General features: G+C 43.3%; 2 long non-coding RNA genes across 3 annotated transcripts; one reads left to right on the top strand and one right to left on the bottom strand.

Annotated features, from left to right (window-relative positions):
• Positions 1 to 246: 246 nt before the first annotated feature.
• Positions 247 to 8,769, top strand: LOC102163888 (uncharacterized). Of its 2 annotated transcripts, none has more exons than XR_014843149.1 (3): positions 247 to 515; positions 2,420 to 2,616; positions 8,322 to 8,769. It is a non-coding gene; the product is annotated as an uncharacterized LOC102163888 (long non-coding RNA). The 2 variants fall into 2 exon arrangements; XR_014843150.1 differs by lacking the exon at positions 8,322 to 8,769 and adding an exon at positions 2,720 to 3,022.
• Positions 8,770 to 15,438: 6,669 nt separating this feature from the next.
• On the bottom strand, positions 15,439 to 18,801 carry LOC110260372 (uncharacterized). The gene is made up of 2 exons (XR_002343565.2): positions 18,530 to 18,801; positions 15,439 to 18,054 (listed from the first exon to the last, which is right to left on the bottom strand). It is a non-coding gene; the product is annotated as an uncharacterized LOC110260372 (long non-coding RNA).
• Positions 18,802 to 18,849: the final 48 nt, after the last annotated feature.

The following is an 18,849-nucleotide window of genomic DNA, read 5'->3' as shown; positions in this document are numbered from 1 at the left end:
GACAGTATGACTAATCTAAATGACACTATAATGGTAGAGAGATCTTAATATGTTTGTTAAAACCATAGAATGTACAACACCAAGAGCAGATCTTAATGTAAACAAGGCATTGAGTGATTGTGATGTGTCAATGCTGGTTTGTTAAATTGTAACAAATGTCCCATTCTGGCAGAAGATGGTGATAGTGGGGGAGGTTGTGTGTGTGCAGGGATGAGATATATAGGGGAACACTTTGTTCCACTCACTCAGTTTTGCAGTGAATTTAAACCTCCTCTAAAAACTAAAGTTTACTAATTAAAAAAAAAAAAAATGGAATCCCTAAGGTGCAGACAAAAGAAGAAGCCCCTTCTCATTCCTCAGTGGAGAATGGTCTAGAGATGAACAGGAATGGAAGCTCAAGAAGGCTCTGCAGTAAACTAATGAGAAGTGATAACAGCTCAGACACACGAGTGACAGGGGAACAAGAGAGAAGTGGACAGATTCGAATGTGTTTTGGTGACAGAATGACCCAACTGGTAAGGGATTGGATCTGCTGGTAAAAGAAAGGAACAATCAAAGAGGACCCTGGGTGACTAGTGATACTACTTATCAAGAACTAGAAGATAAGAGTGAGCTGGGGGTGGCTGTGGAGCCCAGGGTGGGGTTTGGAAGGAGATACCAAGAGTTTTACTGTAGTTATGTTGAGTCTGAGATGTCTGAGATATTCAGCTGGAGACACTAAACAGATTATTTTTCTTTGTTTTTACTTTATCGCAATAGAAGTCTCTCTCTCTGATGGCACAGTGTCTCAAAAGTGACTTCTCCTCATTTGCATTTTCAGCCTCTCATTTGCATATCTGAAGGGCCCATTTTGATGGTTTTTCAAGAATGAAAGAAACACCTGACTCGAATGTGTATGAGTGTCAGATTCTCCAGAAAATTGCTTGCAGTTTTGAAATGAGTTTTTTCCCAGCTCTGTTTCCAACCCTGCAGAGGTTTCAGTGATTTGAGGCCAAGTTTCAGACAGCTCAGGCTCAGGTACACAGTTTTTCCCAGTAGTCTCTGCAAGAAGGAACAGTCTCAGGGCCTGGGTACCTAAGAAGGAAAGCTCAGCTGAGGACACAGAACCACACACTGATAACAAGACTTACTCTGCTGGACAGTATGTATTTATTTCCCAGTCGTCCCTACCAGATTATGAGCACACGATGGCCAGAGATTGTACATCCTTGGTGTTGGCATGTATGCAGTATTGGATGTTTGTGTCCTGGATTAATATATAAAACATATTTCTTTCATGAGAATTCTTTTTTTTTTTTTTTCCCCAAATCAGAGGATATTCACTTTCTTTTTTAAAAAATGCCATTTGGTGTTTTAGGAGAAAGAAAATCACTATTTTTTGGGGGGATCATTTATTCACTCAACAAACATTTGAGCAACTGCTGTCACAGAGACTCTTCTGGGCCACCAACAAAAGAGTTCACATCTGGAGTTTATACTCTGGTGGGAGAAGACAAACAAAAAATAAATAAATCATGGGTTGGGTGTCAATTTAAGTACTATAAAGAAAAATTAAGCAGGTGTAAGGAGATGGAGTATAGAGAGGATTATGCATTTTCATACAGGGGTCAGGGCCAGCTGCTCTGATGAGATGACCTTTGATCTAAGATCTATAATGAAGTGAGAATGGGAGCTGTTTGAGGATAATAAGAACATTCCAGAAAGAACAGCAAATGCAAAGGCCTAGATTTGAGGAATTAGCACTCAATTTCTAGTGTATCTAAATAGCAAGTTTTCATTATTTTCCCTTTTATTACTTAAAGTAGTATATTTTTATCTAAGTATGTATATACACATACTTACGGTATGTAGAATGTATACATATATAATAAAATAAGTACTCACAGTACTTATAGAGGTATACTCTTCTTTTGAACAAGCAGGACCCCACGAAGGTAATTACCACATAACCTTCCAGAGTTCTGCTGTTTTCAGCAATTCAAATTTAATGATAGAGAGAAAACTCCAGTGTTTGGAAATCCTTGACTGCATTGTGGGAACGGATACAAGTCAGGTTATCTGTTTACTCTTTTGTCTCTCTGTTCAATTATCAACTTCTCTCCTGCCACCGAAAAGAGAAAAGAGCATTTAGAAATTACCAACAATGCAGTAGCGAAGAATTAGGATGGACTGAGGGCAGAGACCTTGTGAGACAGACTTTGAGTCTAAACAATACTTAAGGGCTCTGAGTAAACTTGTTAAGATCCCTTAAGCTCTCGAGACACGTTTGTTTACCTCGCTTGTATAAGAGCTGGTTTCGACCCATTCCTTTCATTCGGTTAAGGCCGCCTCCTCATTACCCTCATTCTTATAATTCAGGGAATTTTGAAGGATTTAACGCTGAATGTATTTATTTACTTTATTTATTTTTGCTTTTTAGGGCCATAACTGGGGCACACAGAAGTTCTCAGGCTAGGGGTCAAATCGGAGCTGCCCCAGCCGGTCTACACCACAGCCACAGCAGCTCGGGATCTACACGGCATCTGTCACCTACACCACAGCTCGCAGCAACGCCAGATCCTTAACCCACTGAGCGGGGTCAGGGATTGAACCCGCATCTTCACGAATACCAGTCAGGTTTGTTTCCCCTGAGCCACAATGGGAATTTCTCATTTTAAAAATATTTTCTAATTTAGGTGTCTCACTGATTTCATTCGGCCTTCTTTCTCTCTCTCTCAAGGCTGCACCTGAGGCATATGGAAGTTCCCGGGCTAGAAGCTGAATCCAAGCTGCATCTGTGCCCTACACCACACCTCACGGCAACACAGGATCCTTAACCCACTGAGCAAGGCCAGGGATAAACCCACATCCTCACCAACACTATGTCAGGTTCTTAACCCACTGAGACACAACAAGAACTCCTAATCCAGCCTTTTCCAGGTAGCAAGGATTAATGTGCTTTTACCAATGCTGACATTAACAAATTTGCAGGGATTGTATTATTTGTAATGTATGTAAATAAAGTTTACATCATCTTGCAAAACTTACTGGGCAGATTTTTCTAAAAATGGAAGAGTATAATTAAGATGGTTTGACTTGAAATGTATAGACAAAAACTTGGGCTACCCCCATGTAACCGTGAGTTCTTCTCCTTCAGTGCAGTTGAAAAAACGGAACAAGGAAACACTGAAGTTAATGTCTCTTGGAGCATGATCCATAGACAGAGGCAACATGTAGTGACTCTGAAATTCTTCAACTAAAAGAAAGGGGGAGTTCCTGTCGTGGAGCAGCAGTTAACGAATCTGACTAGGAACCTCGAGGTTGCGGGTTCGATCCCTGGCCTTGCTCAGTGGGTTAAGGATCCGGCATTGCCGTGAGCTGTGGTGTAGGTTGCAGACGCGGCTCGGATCCCATGTTGCTGGGTCCCTGGTGTTAGGCTGGTGGCTACAGCTCTGATTCAACCCCTAGCCTGGAAACCTCCATATGCTGCGGGAGCTGCCCAAGAAATGGCAAAAAGACCAAAAAAAAAAAAAAAAAAAAAAAAAAAGTTAGGAGTTCCTGTCATGGCTCAGTGGTTAGAGAACCGGACTAGTATTCATGAGGATGTGGATTCATTCCCTGGCCTTGCTCAGTGGGTTGGGGATCCAGAGTTGCCGTGGGCTGTGGTGTAGGCTGCAGATGCAGCTCAGATCTTATATGGCTGTGGCATAGGCTGTGGTGTAGGCTGTGGTGTAGGCTGGTGGCTACAGCTCTGATTCGACCCCTAGCCTGGGAACCTCTATATGCCATGGGTGTGGCCCTAAAAAAGACAAAAGACCAAAAAAAAATTTAATAGACTATATATGTTAGAGCAAAATTCAGTGGAAGGTCCAGAGATTGCCCACAAACCCTCTCCCTCCACAGACACAGCCTTCCCCATTGTCAACATCCCACTACCCACCAGAATGCTACGTTTGTTACAATTGCTAAACCTACATTGACACATGGTTATCACTCATGGTCCAGCATTTTCCTTAGGGTTCACTTTCGATGTTGCACATTTTGTGGGTTTGGACAAATGTGTAATGAATGATATGTGGTCATCAATATAGTATCATACAGAAGAATTTCACTGATTAAACAAATCCTCTGTGCTCTGCCTGCCCACCCCACCCACCACCCCTAATCCCTGACAACCACTGATCTTTGGACTGGTTCCATAACTTTCCAGAGTGGAAACTGGAATTGGAATTATACGGTTATGTTGCCTTTTCCGGTTGGCTTCTTTGGCTTAGTAATATGCATTTTACGTTCCTGCATGTCTTTTCATGGAGCAATAGCTCCATATCTCTGTAATTGGAAACCAAAATAAAAAATCAGAAGAGCCCTCTGATTGATGATCTATCTGCTTTCCAATGGTCCAGTCCATTTGACATAATTCAAGATGAATTTGAGGCACTTGTAATTCATTTATTCACGCACCATCAACATTTATTGAGCATCTCTATGTACAAGGCACTGGGGCACTGGGCTAGGTACCAACATATACTATATGGCAGCAAAAGAGATTGATACAATGTTGGTCTTCATTGAACTTCCATTCCAGTAGAAGGGTCAGACACTAAGCAAATAAGTAAGCAATACAGAAAAACAAATACCTGAGTATTTCTCTTTTTCTCTCTCTTTTCATTTCTTTCTTCCTTCCTTTATCCCTTCGACATTTGCATTTGAGCTATTTTTCAAGCGTTGACGATAAGGAGCCAGGAGCCTGTCATTTCTCATCTGCTCTAGCCTCTCAGGAAGACCTTGGGCAACTTACTTTCCTGCTTAGGCATTTTCCCTGGCCTGTAAAATGAAGTTGACAATCCCTGCTTCCTCCGTAGTTGGGAAGAACAAACAAAAGTTGTGAACTTGACTTAAAAGCCTAATCATACCTTCAATTTGCCAGCCGGAGTTGTGAGATTAGAATGCCTTTAGATGTCTTATCAACTTAAAACGCATATTTATGTACACGCGATTCTGTTCAAGCTCCTTAAACACCCAGTGGGGCAGCAATACTGTTTTTCCCTCCGCATGGCCTGGACCGCAGGGCAAGGCAGAGCAAGCTGCTCTTTGTGTTTTATCTCGGCAGTGCACCTTTGGGAGAGAAAATCACAGCCCCGAGTGTCCTTAATTACCTTTGCAATTTATGTGAATAAATGGATCTTTTTGCGGCCTGTGAAAAGAAGAAAACACACATGTGAGAGACAGCTAATTTCAAGCCTGTAAGGCAAATTTGGAAACTTTAAAAACAGAGTTACATAACGTAAAATTTATTGGCGGATCTGCCTTCATTTTGTTTCTGAAATAGCTGGAGAAATGATTCCAGAGAAAAATCATCTATTAAGTGAATTTTCAAAGCCCACAACTTCTTTGATTTAGTTTCTAGGAAGTAAACATCCTTCTGAAATTTTTATCCACTGCGAAATTACTTATACATTTATATTAAATTCATAGATATCATTTATATATGAATTCATTTATATAATTTATATAGAGAGAGTCATTTTTATTTTTTTCCATTCTTTATTTTTAAAAACTCATCTTGAATACTTGTGTTTGGCAAACATGTGACTTTACAGATGTGTAATCCTTCAACCGGGCAGATTACTTACAAAATTTCCCTCTGGAGAAGGTGGTCGTATTGGATGTTAGAGGGGCTTCTGTGAGGTTCCAGGGCCCTCCAGATCCTCCAGACTTTGTAGTGTTAAGGCACCCACCAGTCACATGGTGGCCCAGAGCTGCTCCCAGCATTTGCCACTCTGTGCTCTGACTGCCTGCTGCAATCCCCACCACTGGCCAAACAAGGTTCCATGTAGACGGAGCAGAGGGCTGGCCAGGGCCTGCAACTGAAGTTCAAAATTAGAGGAAAAGAGGGTGCCGGGGGTAGAGGATTGCTTTGGGGGACCTAGGAGCCAAGAAGGCAAGCGATGGAGTGCTAGGGGCTGAAAGGACCTTAGAGGCCCAGACAGGGGCAAGATGTGCTTTGGGCCACTGAGTGAGGCCCCGGGATAGGTCTCCTGGTGCCTACTTCCTAGCTGCCCTCATCGGCCCTCTTGCTGTCAGGGCAGAGCTCTCCTCAGGCCTTCCAGAGGCCATGCCGGGGAGCCCTGAGCCTGTCGTGGTGCACTGGTATCCAGTGCCAGCTACTCAGAAAGGTCAAGCCTGGCCACCCAAAGCACCAGCTCAAGCTACATTATCCTGCCTTCAAGCCCAGCATTGCACTCATTGAATTCTGTTCTTGTTTTTTGTTGTTGTTGTTTTTTGTTTTTTTGTTTTTTTTTTTTGCTTTTTTTTTTTTTTTTTTACATATGCTCCCACAGCATATGGAAGTTCTCAGACTAGGGGTCAAATCAGAGCCACAGCTGCCAGCCTACACCACAGCTCATGGCAACACTGGATTCTTAACCCACTGAACAAGGCCAGGAATTGAACCTGTGTCCTCATGGATATTAGTAAGGTTCATTACCGCAGAGCCACAACGGGAACTCCTGTACTCATTGAATTCTGATATCTTCTCATTCACTTACTTGTTTACTTCTTTACTACTAGTCTTCACAGGAGTATAAACTCCATGGTATCAGGGATCTTATCTGTCTTTTTCAAGTCTCTAATTCCTGTTCCTAAAAGAATGTCTGTTGGGTCACAGTAGGTGCTCAGTTATTCATTGTCAATTAAAGAAATGAAGGTCCATTTTTTATCCCCCTAACTCCAGGGTTGCTTTAGCTTAGTTTCTGCCTGGTACTTATTCAGCAATGGTTCGGAATATAACAGCTTTTAGTTTCTCCTGGAATGTGCTTATCGATAAAATCTGTAGACACACACGTGAGATGTTTCTTTAAGGGATACTGTTATCCTTTAGTATGTAAGGAACCCTTCCCTCTCATAGAGACTACCTGTCCACCCTCAATAAGCAGAACAAAGAGATCCTAGGGATTTAGAAAAGCTACTTTGGGGAGTTTCCGCTGTGGCTCATCGAGTTAAGAACTGGCATAGTATTGGTGAGGATGCAGGTTCAATCCCTGGTCTTGCTCCGTGGATTAAGGATCCAGTGTTGCTGTGAGCTGTGGTGTAGTTTGCAGATGTACCTTGGATCTGGCGTTGCCATGCCTGTGGGGTAGGTCAGCGGCTGCAGCTCCCATTCGACCCCTAGCCTGGGAACCTCCATATGCCTCAGGTTCATCCATAAGAAGAAAAAAAGCAAAAAAGCAACTCTGAGAGTGGAGAGGCCAGTGAGGAGAAAGTTGTTGTAAATAGGGGGTAAGGACCTGACAACGGCAGTGAAAGGAAGATGACAAAATGAATCAGAAGCCCCTTCAGAGGACCGCAGCCTCCATGGCAAATTTCCCAAAGTGGGTGAGAAAGGGGGCAGTCAGAATGGACTCTGGATGTCGTATCTTGTCTGATGAGGTCCGTGATCACCATTAACTGATACACGTAACAGAGAGCAGGTTGAGTTTTTCTGAGGAGGATGGTGGAAATGACCTGGCTGGACTCGGGATATTTTGATCTTGAGGCAGGTGTGAGCCATGCAAATAATATCTGGAAATTGAGTCTGGAGTTTAGGAGAAAGGGGGAACTAGAGATGTGCAGTTTGGAGTTGTCTGCCTGTGTGTGATAGATAAAACCCTAGAAGGAGATGAGAAAAGCTAAGAATGTGTAAACGGTCAGAGGGAAGATCAAGAATGGAGCATTTGAAGAAGCAATTGGATGGGGGGGGGGAATGCTGAGACTTTGGACACGTGACCTAAGCTTCCTGTGCCTCAGTTTCTTCATCTGTAAGTTGGGCTGTTTAATAGTACCTCACTTAGGGAGTCATTGAGGGAATAAACCTATTCCATAGACAATGCTTATTTAGTACCGTGCCTGGAACATAAAACTGGTTATGTAATGATTTCCTATAATTGAGATTAGGATGTTTAAGGTGTGAGCCAGAAAGGAGAAGCCCGTTAAGAGCGCTGGAAAAGAGCAAAATCTGAGTCAGAAGGGGATGAGAGAGAGCAGAGCTGCAGAAGAGCAGAATGGAGAGTTTCGACAAGGGGCCGGGGGAGGCCCTTGTGCCAAATGTTAGAGTAAGTTCCTCTAAGTGAGGATTCACGAGACGCCTTTGTCTCTGTCAGTTAAAGGGTCATTTGTGTCCTTAGAAAGGGAAAGCTCGGAGGAAGGGCAGAGGCAGAAGCCAGACTGCCTGGGTTTAGAGAAAATGGAAATGACCTCTCTTCAGAGACGGTACATTGAACGCTTTCACTTCCCTCTTCCACTCCTACATTTCACTGACATAATAGTAATGGCTTTCTTTTTTTTTTTTTCATAAATAAACAAAGAAAAGACAAGCAATGACAGCAACAAAATTCTGGAAACTGAAAAGCAGAGGATGTATGCTGGTTTACGTAATACAATGAAGAAAACTGAAAACTAAAGCTGCCATCGGGGAAGCCCCCAAACAAGCTGAGTTGCTCTACAAAACCCCGGCGATGACCAGAATTGGGGATTTTAGGTATCTCCGAAAGTGGGGTTGAAAGTCAAGATGAGAACATAGAGTCTGGGAGTTCCCGGGTGGCTCAGCAGATTAAGGATCCAGCATGGTCACTGCAGCGGCTCAAGTCACGGCTGTGGTGTGGATTCAATCCCTGGCTCGGGAAACATCCACATGCCGTGGGCACAGTCCAAAAAGAAAAAAAGAAAACAGAAAGTCTGCTTTAAAAGCAGGTAGGCTCTGGCACATCAATATATGTGTGTATAATCAACTATAATAAAAAAATTAAAAACCTACATGTGTGTTAAAAACCTATATATATTACCTAGGTTATATGGTATATTATACATACACACATAAATGTATCACTTGTATTAAAATTTAAAAAAAATAAGAAGCTGAAAAAAAAAAAACTTAAAAAAAAAAGAAAGTCAGATTTCTCCTCATCCTCTCCTCCTGCCCTACCATGAGCTTTCCTAGCCCTGCGCAGTCAGCGTGACTGTCTCTTTGCCACTGGGGCAGAAGCTGTGGGTAGAGAGGGTGAATAGGATGACTGGCCTTGGAACACTACAGTAAAAACGGGAGGGTTAAGTGGACGTCTGTGTGCTGCACGGTGAGATACCCAGCTCCATTCTCTCCCTGTTCTCCCAGGATGCTGCAACCTGCAAGTTTATATATTCTGGGAAAGAGAGAGAATGACTTTTTCTCTGGATACAGGTTTATCTCAGAAGAAAAAACCTAAAGCTACTGACAGGGGCTCCCCACTGAAATGGCTCGGCCAGCCTTTGCAGCAACATGGATGGACCTAGAAATTATCATGCTAATTGAAGTTAATCAGACAGTGAGATACCAACATCTTATGCTATCACTTATATATGTGGAATCTAAAAAAAAGGACACAATGAACTTCTTTGCAGAATAGATACTGACTCACAGGCTTTGAGAAACTTAGGCTTTCCAAAGGAGACAGGTTGGGGGTGGGGTGGGGGAATGCACTGGGGATTTGGGATGGAAATGCTATAAAATTGGGTTGTGGTGAGCGTTGTACAACTAAAAAGGTAATAAAATTCATTCAAAAAAAAAAAAAAAAAAAGAAATGGATCGGCCAGATCATCTTGCAGCAATGTCCACCAGTTAGCAAGCCCAGCTCACGCACAGGGTGCTCCCATGGTCGTGTGTGTGTGTGTGTGTGTGTGTGTGTGTGCGCCTATATGCTTCTAAAATCTTAATGTGGAGTTCCCATCGTGGCGCAGTGGTTAACGAATCCGACTAGGAACCATGAGGTTGCGGGTTCGGTCCCTGCCCTTGCTCAGTGGGTTAACGATCCGGCGTTGCCGGGAGCTGTGGTGTAGGTTGCAGACGCGGCTCGGATCCCGCGTTGCTGTGGCTCTGGCGTAGGCCAGTGGCTACAGCTCCGATTCAGCCCCTAGCCTGGGAACCTCCATATGCCGCGGGAGCGGCCCCAAGAAATAGCAACAACAACAACAACAACAAAAAGACAAAAGACAAAAAAATAAAATAAAATAAAATAAAAAAATAAAATCTTAACGGGTCAAATGGCATCTAGGTCATTTCTACCTCTTATCTCTTTCCCTGTAGTGTAAACATCATGGTATGAGTGCTAATGGCAAGAAAGAGCAAGCACTGGAAGGAAGCCATGTCCCTTTTTATGACCGAGGCTTGGGAACCACTCAGCATCATTTGTACCTCATTCTGCTTACAAAGGTCCATTAGGTTCAGCTGGAGGCAGCGGAGCGCCACCCTTACTGGGGGAGTGTGAGAAGGCCCTGTGGAGTGGGACGGGAAAAAGCAATAAAGACAGCTTGCAGGAGTTCCCGTCGTGGCGCAGTGGTTAACGAATCCGACTAGGAACCATGAGGTTGCGGGTTCGATCCCTGCCCTTGCTCAGTGGGTTAATGATCAGGCACTGCTGTGACCTGTGGTGTAGGTCAAAGACGAGGCTCAGATCCTGCATTGCAGTGGCTCTTGTGTAGGCCGGTGGCTGCAGCTCCAATTCGACCCCTAGCCTGGGAACCTCCATATGCCACGGGAACAGCCCTGGAAAAGGCAAAAAGACCAAAAAAAAAAAAAAAAAAAAAAAAAAGACAGCTTGCACACAAAGGATAGGGAGTGAGGATGGTATCACAATTCTTAACAGCAACACTGGATGCCAGAAGACAATGGAATGATGCCTATTAATAAGGAAAATAACTTTCAGTCTAGAATTTTACACTCAGCCAAGATCTAATTAAAGAGCTAAGACAGGATAAAGGCATCTTTATGTATTTGACTTCTCAAGGATTTTATCCCCCATATACCCTTAACCAGGAAAGTCCTGGAAGTTGTGCTCCATCAATACAAAGGGGTAAAGAATGAAGGAGGAGTTCCCGTCGTGGTGCAGCAGAAACGAAACTAACTAGGATCCATGAGGATGCAGGTTCTATCCCTGGCTTCACTCAGTGGGTTAAGGATCCGGTGTTGCCATGAGCCATAGTGTAGGTCACAGATGAAGCTTGGATATGGCATTGCTGTGGCTGTGGTGTAGGCTGGCAGCTGCAGCTCTAATTCAATCCCTAGCCTGGAAGCCTCCATATGCTGCGGGTGCAGCCCTAATAAGCATTAAAAAAAAAAAAAAAGCCAGGAATGGAAGCCTCAAACAGAGAGACGTACAGAATAATAACCCAGGAGAGGAAACCTGGGACGAGAGCAAACAGACAACTCAGGAGTGATGGCCCCAGGAATCTGATGGATTTTCTCACACACGTGAGTGCCCTGGGTGTGCAGAAGTGAATTCATGGTAATCATATAAGAAACTCAGCACATGAAGAACATGACAATAGTTAAGTTTAGGGAGAAAGGTATACATGAAAGTCAATACATCATAGCATGTACATGACTAGACTATGAATAAAATTTGCAGAATCACAATAATATAAAAATTAATATTTGATCTATGTTTGGAGGACAGAACACAATGGGGGAAGGTTGAGAGAGCAGTGTGTTTGGGAGAACTAAACCCTAATATTCAAAGGATAAAGTCAACACATAATTAGAAAGTTGAAAAAAAACCCCAAAATCAACATTAGCACAGTACTAGAAAGTACAGAAGCAAATCCACAAAGGAAAAGTGAAAGAAATAAATGGAGGGACCCCGGGGGAACAGGAATGAGGGCATGGATTATTTCTTAAATTAATCTTTATAGAAATTACATCATTTAAAAATTGTCTACATCTTGATTAAAATAAAATTATACTATGACAAATTGCTAATTTAAAAAAGCTAACAGAAACATGAAATCATAAAAATAGCTATTTTTATTAATTGTCAAACATTTTGTAATACTTTTTCCCTCACATCTTTGCCTACCCTACCTTCAATCTCCTCTACATCGGAGAGAATTTTAAAATATTGTTACAATAGAAAGGGAATTCAGTTTTCTCTGTACCATACTGGTCAAATTTTTTTTTTTAAATTGATGGTTTAGAAAACACTTTCAGACTTAAATATACAACAGGACACCATCAAACTCCTAGAAGAAAACATAGGCAAAACACTCTCTGACATCAACATCATGAATATTTTCTCAGGTCAGTCTCCCAAAGCAATAGAAATTAGAGCAAAAATAAACCCGTGGGACCTCATCAAACTGAAAAGCTTTTGCACAGCAAAGGAAACCAAAAAGAAAACAAAAAGATAACTTACAGAATGGGAGAAAATAGTTTCAAATGATGCAACCGACAAGGGCTTAATCTCTAGAATATATAAACAACTTATACAACCCAACAGCAAAAAAGCCAATCAATCAATGGAAAAATGGGCAAAAGACCTGAATAGACAGTTCTCCAAAGAAGATATACAGATGGCCAACAAACACATGAAAAAATGCTCAACATCACTGATTATAACAGAAATGCAAATCAAAACTACCATGAGATATCACCTCACACCAGTCAGAATGGCCATCATTAATAAATCCACAAATAACAAGTGCTGGAGGGGGTGTGGAGAAAAGGGAACCCTCCTGCACTGTTGGTGGGAATGTAAACTGGTACAGCCACTATGGAGAACAGTTTGGAGATACCTTAGAAATCTATACATAGAACTTCTACATGACCCCACAATCCCACTCTTGGGCATCTATCCGGACAAAACTCTACTTAAAAGAGACACATGCACCCGCATGTTCATTGCAGCACTATTCACAATAGCCAGGACATGGAAACAATCCAAATGTCCATCGACAGAGGATTGGATTCGGAAGATGTGGTATATATACACAATGGAATACTACTCAGCCATAAAAAAGGATGACATCATGCCATTTGCAGCAACATGGATGGAACTAGAGAATCTCATACTGAGTGAAATGAGCCAGAAAGACAAAGACAAATACCGTATGATATCACTTATAACTGGAATCTAATATCCAGCACAAATGAACATCTCCTCAGAAAAGAAAATCATGGACTTGGAGAAGAGACTTGTGGTTGCCTGTTGGGAGGGGGAGGGAGTGGGAGGGATCGGGAGCTTGGGCTTATCAGACACAACTTAGAATAGATTTACAAGGAGATCCTGCTGAATAGCATTGAGAACTTTGTCTAGATACTCATGTTGCAGCAGAAGAAAGGGTGGGGGAAAAACTGTAGTTGTAATGTATACATGTAAGGATAACCTGATCCCCTTGCTGTACAGTGGGAAAATTAAAAAAAAATTATAAAAAAAAAAAAAAAGAAAACACTTTCAGCTACAAATTCACTCTTGGTAACATCATGTAAGCTTTTAGGACTGTTGCCAAATTTATGGAAGTTAGCTAACATTTTTTCATATATAAACTGTAGGATTTCAAAACATTTCAAATTTTCTTGAGCCTTGACTGATTGCAAAAGCACTTAATTGAGATTATCATTAACCATTTGTAATTGCTGTCTTCATGTCACAATGATATATCTTGAACTTTATAGTGTCTTTGTCTGTGTCAGTTGTTTTGTGTGTCAAATCAGCAGGAAATTTATTTTTTTCTAGTACTTATGATTCAGTTCTCTTCATTTTATGGATTATCAACAATCCAAAAACACATTCATGCTTCTGTTCAAAACATTTATCTTCCAGAGTACCCTGGTGGCTCAATGGGTTAAGAATCTGGCAGTTGTCACTGCTGTGGCTCGGGTTCGATCCCTGGCCCAGGAACTTCCACATATTGCAGGCACAGCCAAAACAAAATGAAACACTTTTAATAATGCATTATGTTCTTGTTTGGATCTGAAAAATATCTTGATACAACTTGTTTCTCAGCATCAGCATAATTTCTATTGGTTTAATTGCTCATTTTTACTTTTTCATATTCTATTAATTTTTAATATAAAATTTATTTCAATACTTAAATAAATGTATAGATGAAAATATATCTTTTATTTGTGTCCTAAGGAGGGGTCTGTAATTTCTCACCTATTTTATTGAAAAAATCCTACACCTACTTCCAAATTGCAGTAGTTATACCCTACAAATGCCAGATGTTTACACAATTTTGATCAATCTTTTTTGTGTGAATCCCTTCAGAAATGGGAAACCATCTATGACATGGGTTTTTTTGTTTGCTTTGTTGCTTTTTTTTTTTTCCTGGTCTTTTCCGGGGCCGCTCCGACGGCGTGTGGAAGTTCCCAGGCTAGGGGTCTAATCAGAGCTGTAGCTGCAGGCCTACACCACAGCTCACGGCAACGCTGGATCCTTAACCCACTGAGTGAGGTCAGGGATTGAACCTGCAACCTCGTGGTTCCTAGTTGGATTCGTTTCTGCTGCTCCATGATGGGAACTCCTATGATGTGTTTAATAATTATATAGACTAAGTTGTCATATACACTCTGGAAAGAAGAGAACTTCTTTTAACCAGGTGTCAGTGAAAATCAAACGCTCCAATTACAATGTATACATGACATCTTTGGAAGAACTGCCTCAGCTTAGCTTCTGGCTCAGTCATGTGACACTGATCTCTGTATTTTATATGCTGGTGGCATAAGTAGCTATGGAAGGCAGTAGAAGAAGTCCTGAAAATCACATCTACACTAGGATGGCCTGTGATAATATGGAAGTAACGGTGAATCCCACTCACATCCTAAACTCAACCTAAATGCAGGTCAACTTCTCCTTGGCCAGATCCCAGAATGCCTATAGCAACTCCCAAACCACTCCAACTCATAAGGAAATGAAATAGAGGAGATACCCTAATGGAAAGAGACAGCAAACTCAGCCATTAGGGTTAAACCATCTTACTTTTAATATGTATATACATGTGGACACGTTGCTAGGACTCCTCCCAGGAACTTGGATGTGAGACTCTGAAGTCTACCTGAGCTTCAAGGTTAATTTGCCTCTGATAATAGCAATAACTTTTGGGAACACAAATGAATGTGTGCAAAGGGCTTGTCAGACCAGAGAAAGTTGAAACCTGAGCCAGAAACAGGGGGTCCTAGAAGCAAGTTAAGGTCCCACTTCAGCTCCTCAAATAGGGTCAGCAAATGGAAGCTCCACATATCTCTGAAGAGACAGGAAAATGCTGATTTGAAAATAAGAGGACTGAGTAGGACATGTCTCCTAGAGAACACATGTTCCATGCCACTCCCCAACCCTGCTAAGCTTCCTGCTTCTAGCACCTTACTTTCCATTCTTTCTGCTTTTTGATTTTGATTTTTTTTTTTTTTTTTTTTTTGCCTCCTGCAGCATATGGAGTTTCCCAGGCCAGGGGTCGAATCGGAGCTGCAACTGCCGACCTACACCACGGACACAGCAACACCAGATCTGAGCTGCATCTGTGACCTACACCATAGCTCACAGCAACGCTGGATCCTTAACCCACTGAGCAAGGCCAGGGATCGAACCCGCAACCTCATGGTTCCTAGTCAGATTCATTTCTGCTGCGCCACAAAGGAAATTCCTATTTGATTTTTAAAAATCATGTGCATGCGTTAATGTTACTAGAATACTTTTATTTGATAATCAAAAAGGAAAGTGACTGGAAAGATGGAAAGGGAGATAATGAAAGTGACAAATATCATAGAGTTAGAGATAGCGATGATAGGAGGGTGACGCATTTAGAGTATCCTTTTCATGCATATGAAGCTCTTTAATCCTTCCAATGACAGAAAGAAATAGTCTACCATTTTTAGGGATGAGGAAACTGAGGATCTGGGCAGTCAAAGACACTTGCTCAAAGTCACACAGCTAGGAACCGGCAGAATTAAGGCTGAATCCAAGTTATGTCTGGCCCTGAAGCTACACAGTCTGGATGCTGGCAAACAAGAGAAGAGAGGTGCTGGAACCCAGTAGGGGGGGGGGGGAAACAGTGAGCTGGAGGTAGGGGAAACATATAAATATTAAGGCAGGTTGAAGCTGAAGACCCATCAGAGTCCCAGAATTGAAAGTACAAGGGAGAGAAGGAATAACTGAGCCAAGTCTTAGCAAGTTCGGGAGAGCAGCATGGCGATGAAGGCAAGAAAAGAAGTAGAGCTGTGAGAAGGAGGTAAGGTTGGGTGAAATTGTGATTAAATGGGAACATACAAGTGGTGTGACTCTTTTCTCCATGAAGTAGGAGGCTAGTTATTCTCCTACGAACAAGTGAGTAAGAAGAGAGGGCTAGGGGGACTGAGGGAGGACAGAGAGTTGGAAAGTGACTGGAGCATTTAGGAAAGAGAGTAGGGTTGCCAGATTTAGAAAATAAAAATATAGCACACTCAGTTAACTCTGATTGCACATTAAGAACACAATTGCTTCAGGACATGTCCCAAATACTGCACCGTATTTTAACTGGCAGTCCTTAAAGAGAGGCACAAAAGCAGGCATAAAGAACAGCAAAGCTGCTTTGAGAGAAGGAATTTGGAATGGATCAACCTCCATGTGATGGGCATCAGATGGTAACCTCAGTGAGCCCAGAGGTAAGGTAGGAACACTGAGCTTGCCTTCCAGGCAGGAGTGGAAAGGGAGCTGGGCTCACAGCCCAGAGATAGCTCAAGGATGCAACTCTTGGGGACTCTCCTGAGAGTAATGGGAAGAGATATGTGTGGGAACCAGAGGCTTGAAACTGGCAAGGAAGCCTTTACTGTAAAGAACGTTGTTGCCTTCTTTCTAGTTTGGCCAGGGTGGTCATCTACATTTTATATCTCATAGCTGTCTGCTAAGGATGAATTTTGCTAAGTCATCATCTGCAAAGTATTTGAGCTCTAAATACTGAATCAATATTGCATCTTGTCCTTGTCACCAGTATTCACAAGAAAAGGACTGACTTCCACCAACACAATTCTTTGACATGGTTGAGGTTTATCGTGGTGGTTGGGAGAAATGGTTAAGAATCTGCAGCCCATCTATGGTCAAAGCCCACACTAATCAAGTTGCTTAATATGTCTGGGATGCAGTTTCCTCGTTTGTAAAATCAGAATATGCACAGTACCAACTTGTAGGGACATGGTAAGGATTAAATATGTGAATATGTGTAACACTTGCGTAGTCAGGAAACAAATGGTTTTACAAAGACTTCCATTGTCAAGACATTGTATCACAGAGAACCCCCTAACTGTATACTGAAGGCATTTGACATGGCATTTGCAGTATTTAATTTTTGGAACCAGGAGTTCCCCTTGTGGCTCAGTGGGTTATGTAACTGACTAGTATTCATGAAGACTCAGTGAGTTTGATCCCTGGCCTTGCTCAGTGGGTTAACTATCTGAAGTTGCTGTGAGCTTCGGTGTAGGTAGCAGTTGAAACCTGGGTCCTGAGTTTCTGTGACAGCTATAGCTCCAATTCGACCCCTAGCCTGGGAACTTCCATATGCCATGGGTGCAGCCCTGAAATGCAAAATGAATAAATATGTAAATTCGTACACACATACATTTTGGAACCTAGCTCAGCCAATCACTAGCTGTGGATTTAAACTGTCTGAATTTTCCTTCATCCACAAAATGGCCAACAATGCTTGCTTCACAGAGTAGTCGTGTTGAATTCCATAGTTTATCACATGTCTGATACAGTCTGGGTTGTGCAATTTACTTTAGTTCCTTTCCCTTTAAATTAATGGATGGGGTGAAGGGTGCCAGCTTCATCCAGCATGTTGTGCTGAGTAGACAGGATATCTTCCCTTTGAAGTGAAATACGGCCTCAGACCCAGAGTTGCTTCTAGAGTCTAGAGGGCCGTTATTTTAATTTCTACACGGTCCGCACAGACTGTTGTCAAATTTGCGGTGGGTGTGTGCTGGCTGCAAGACCGTTGATGATGTCTTTTGGGACAAGTGTGTACTAACTGTCATTTGATTTTTTTTTTTTTTTTCCCCTTTACAAAGTCATAAGATCCCAGAAGCCAGTTGTTTATTCTTTCAGCCTCCTTCTGAGTCATTCAGGTACAGGGTGTGTCTGTTCTGTGTCAATTGAAACTACCCGACGGAGTTTTGCGCTCACATCTGCCAGCATGGGAAGCCGGTGAGACCGCAGACTGGATGGGAACTGGACGGAAACGGTCCTTGCAGCAGGAGGGCAGGGCAGAGGTGCCTGCGCTTATCACCCAGGCAGAGAGGACAAGGCCGCCCCTCAGTCTTCTGTTCTGAAGTCGCATCCAAGAGAAAGAAGGGAGTGAGCTAGTGTGGGCACTGAGGTTTGGGGCCCTCCCAGGTAGAAGGGGAGAGAAGGGCGCCTACCCCCCCCCCCCCGGGCTGGGTGGCAGCAGGCCTAGGCTGGTCTAGGCCTGGCAGCATCTTTCCCTTCGGAAACCCCTGAGCTGCCCAGGCTGTTGAAATCTCTCGGCCCGCAGCAGCTGCCCACCTCCTCAAAGGCTTCCCCACTGGCCAGAATCTGGGACACAGGGCCTGATTTTGCGCCCAGCTGAGTGAGGGGAACCCCCACCTCACACCTCGCCCAGCGCTGGCCCATTTCCCTCTGCGCCCCGCGAAAGCCACTTTCTGCCCCTCAGACCGCAAGTTTCCAGGCAGTAGCGACATAGGGGTGAGGGGTGGAGGTGGGCAGAAGTGCAGGAACCCGTCAGGGCCGTTGTCCCTTCTAGGCTGCTTGCGTCCCCCTACCTCTCCTCCCCAGAGCGCGGCCGGGACGCGGTGGGGACGCGGCGCCACTTTCCTCTGTCTGCACCCGAAGCGGCCCCGGGGACGCCTTGCCACAGTTTCTCGACTCGGGTCCCCCCAGGGCTGCGGGGGGCGGTGGGGGGGGGGGAGGAGCGGCGAGGGGCACCACAGACGCCTCTGTTCCCTAAGACTTTTCTGCTGAAAAGTTTCCAAAGGCTCTTCACCTCTTCTCTTTTCTAAGGCTCGGAGAACGGTCCCCACCGCCTGGGAGTGGCGGCGAGCAGGGCGAGGACCGTGATTTATACATTAGAGTCCAGGGGGCA

This window comes from Sus scrofa, chromosome 4, assembly GCF_054392235.1.
Source record: "Sus scrofa isolate SSC_HxYL_T2T_F1_AM1 chromosome 4, Sscrofa_HxYL_maternal_Yorkshire_Landrace_v2.0, whole genome shotgun sequence".
Lineage (NCBI taxonomy): Eukaryota > Metazoa > Chordata > Mammalia > Artiodactyla > Suidae > Sus > Sus scrofa.
The sequence above is the reverse complement of the archived record's forward strand: the minus strand, read 5'-3'. Positions and strand labels throughout refer to the sequence as shown.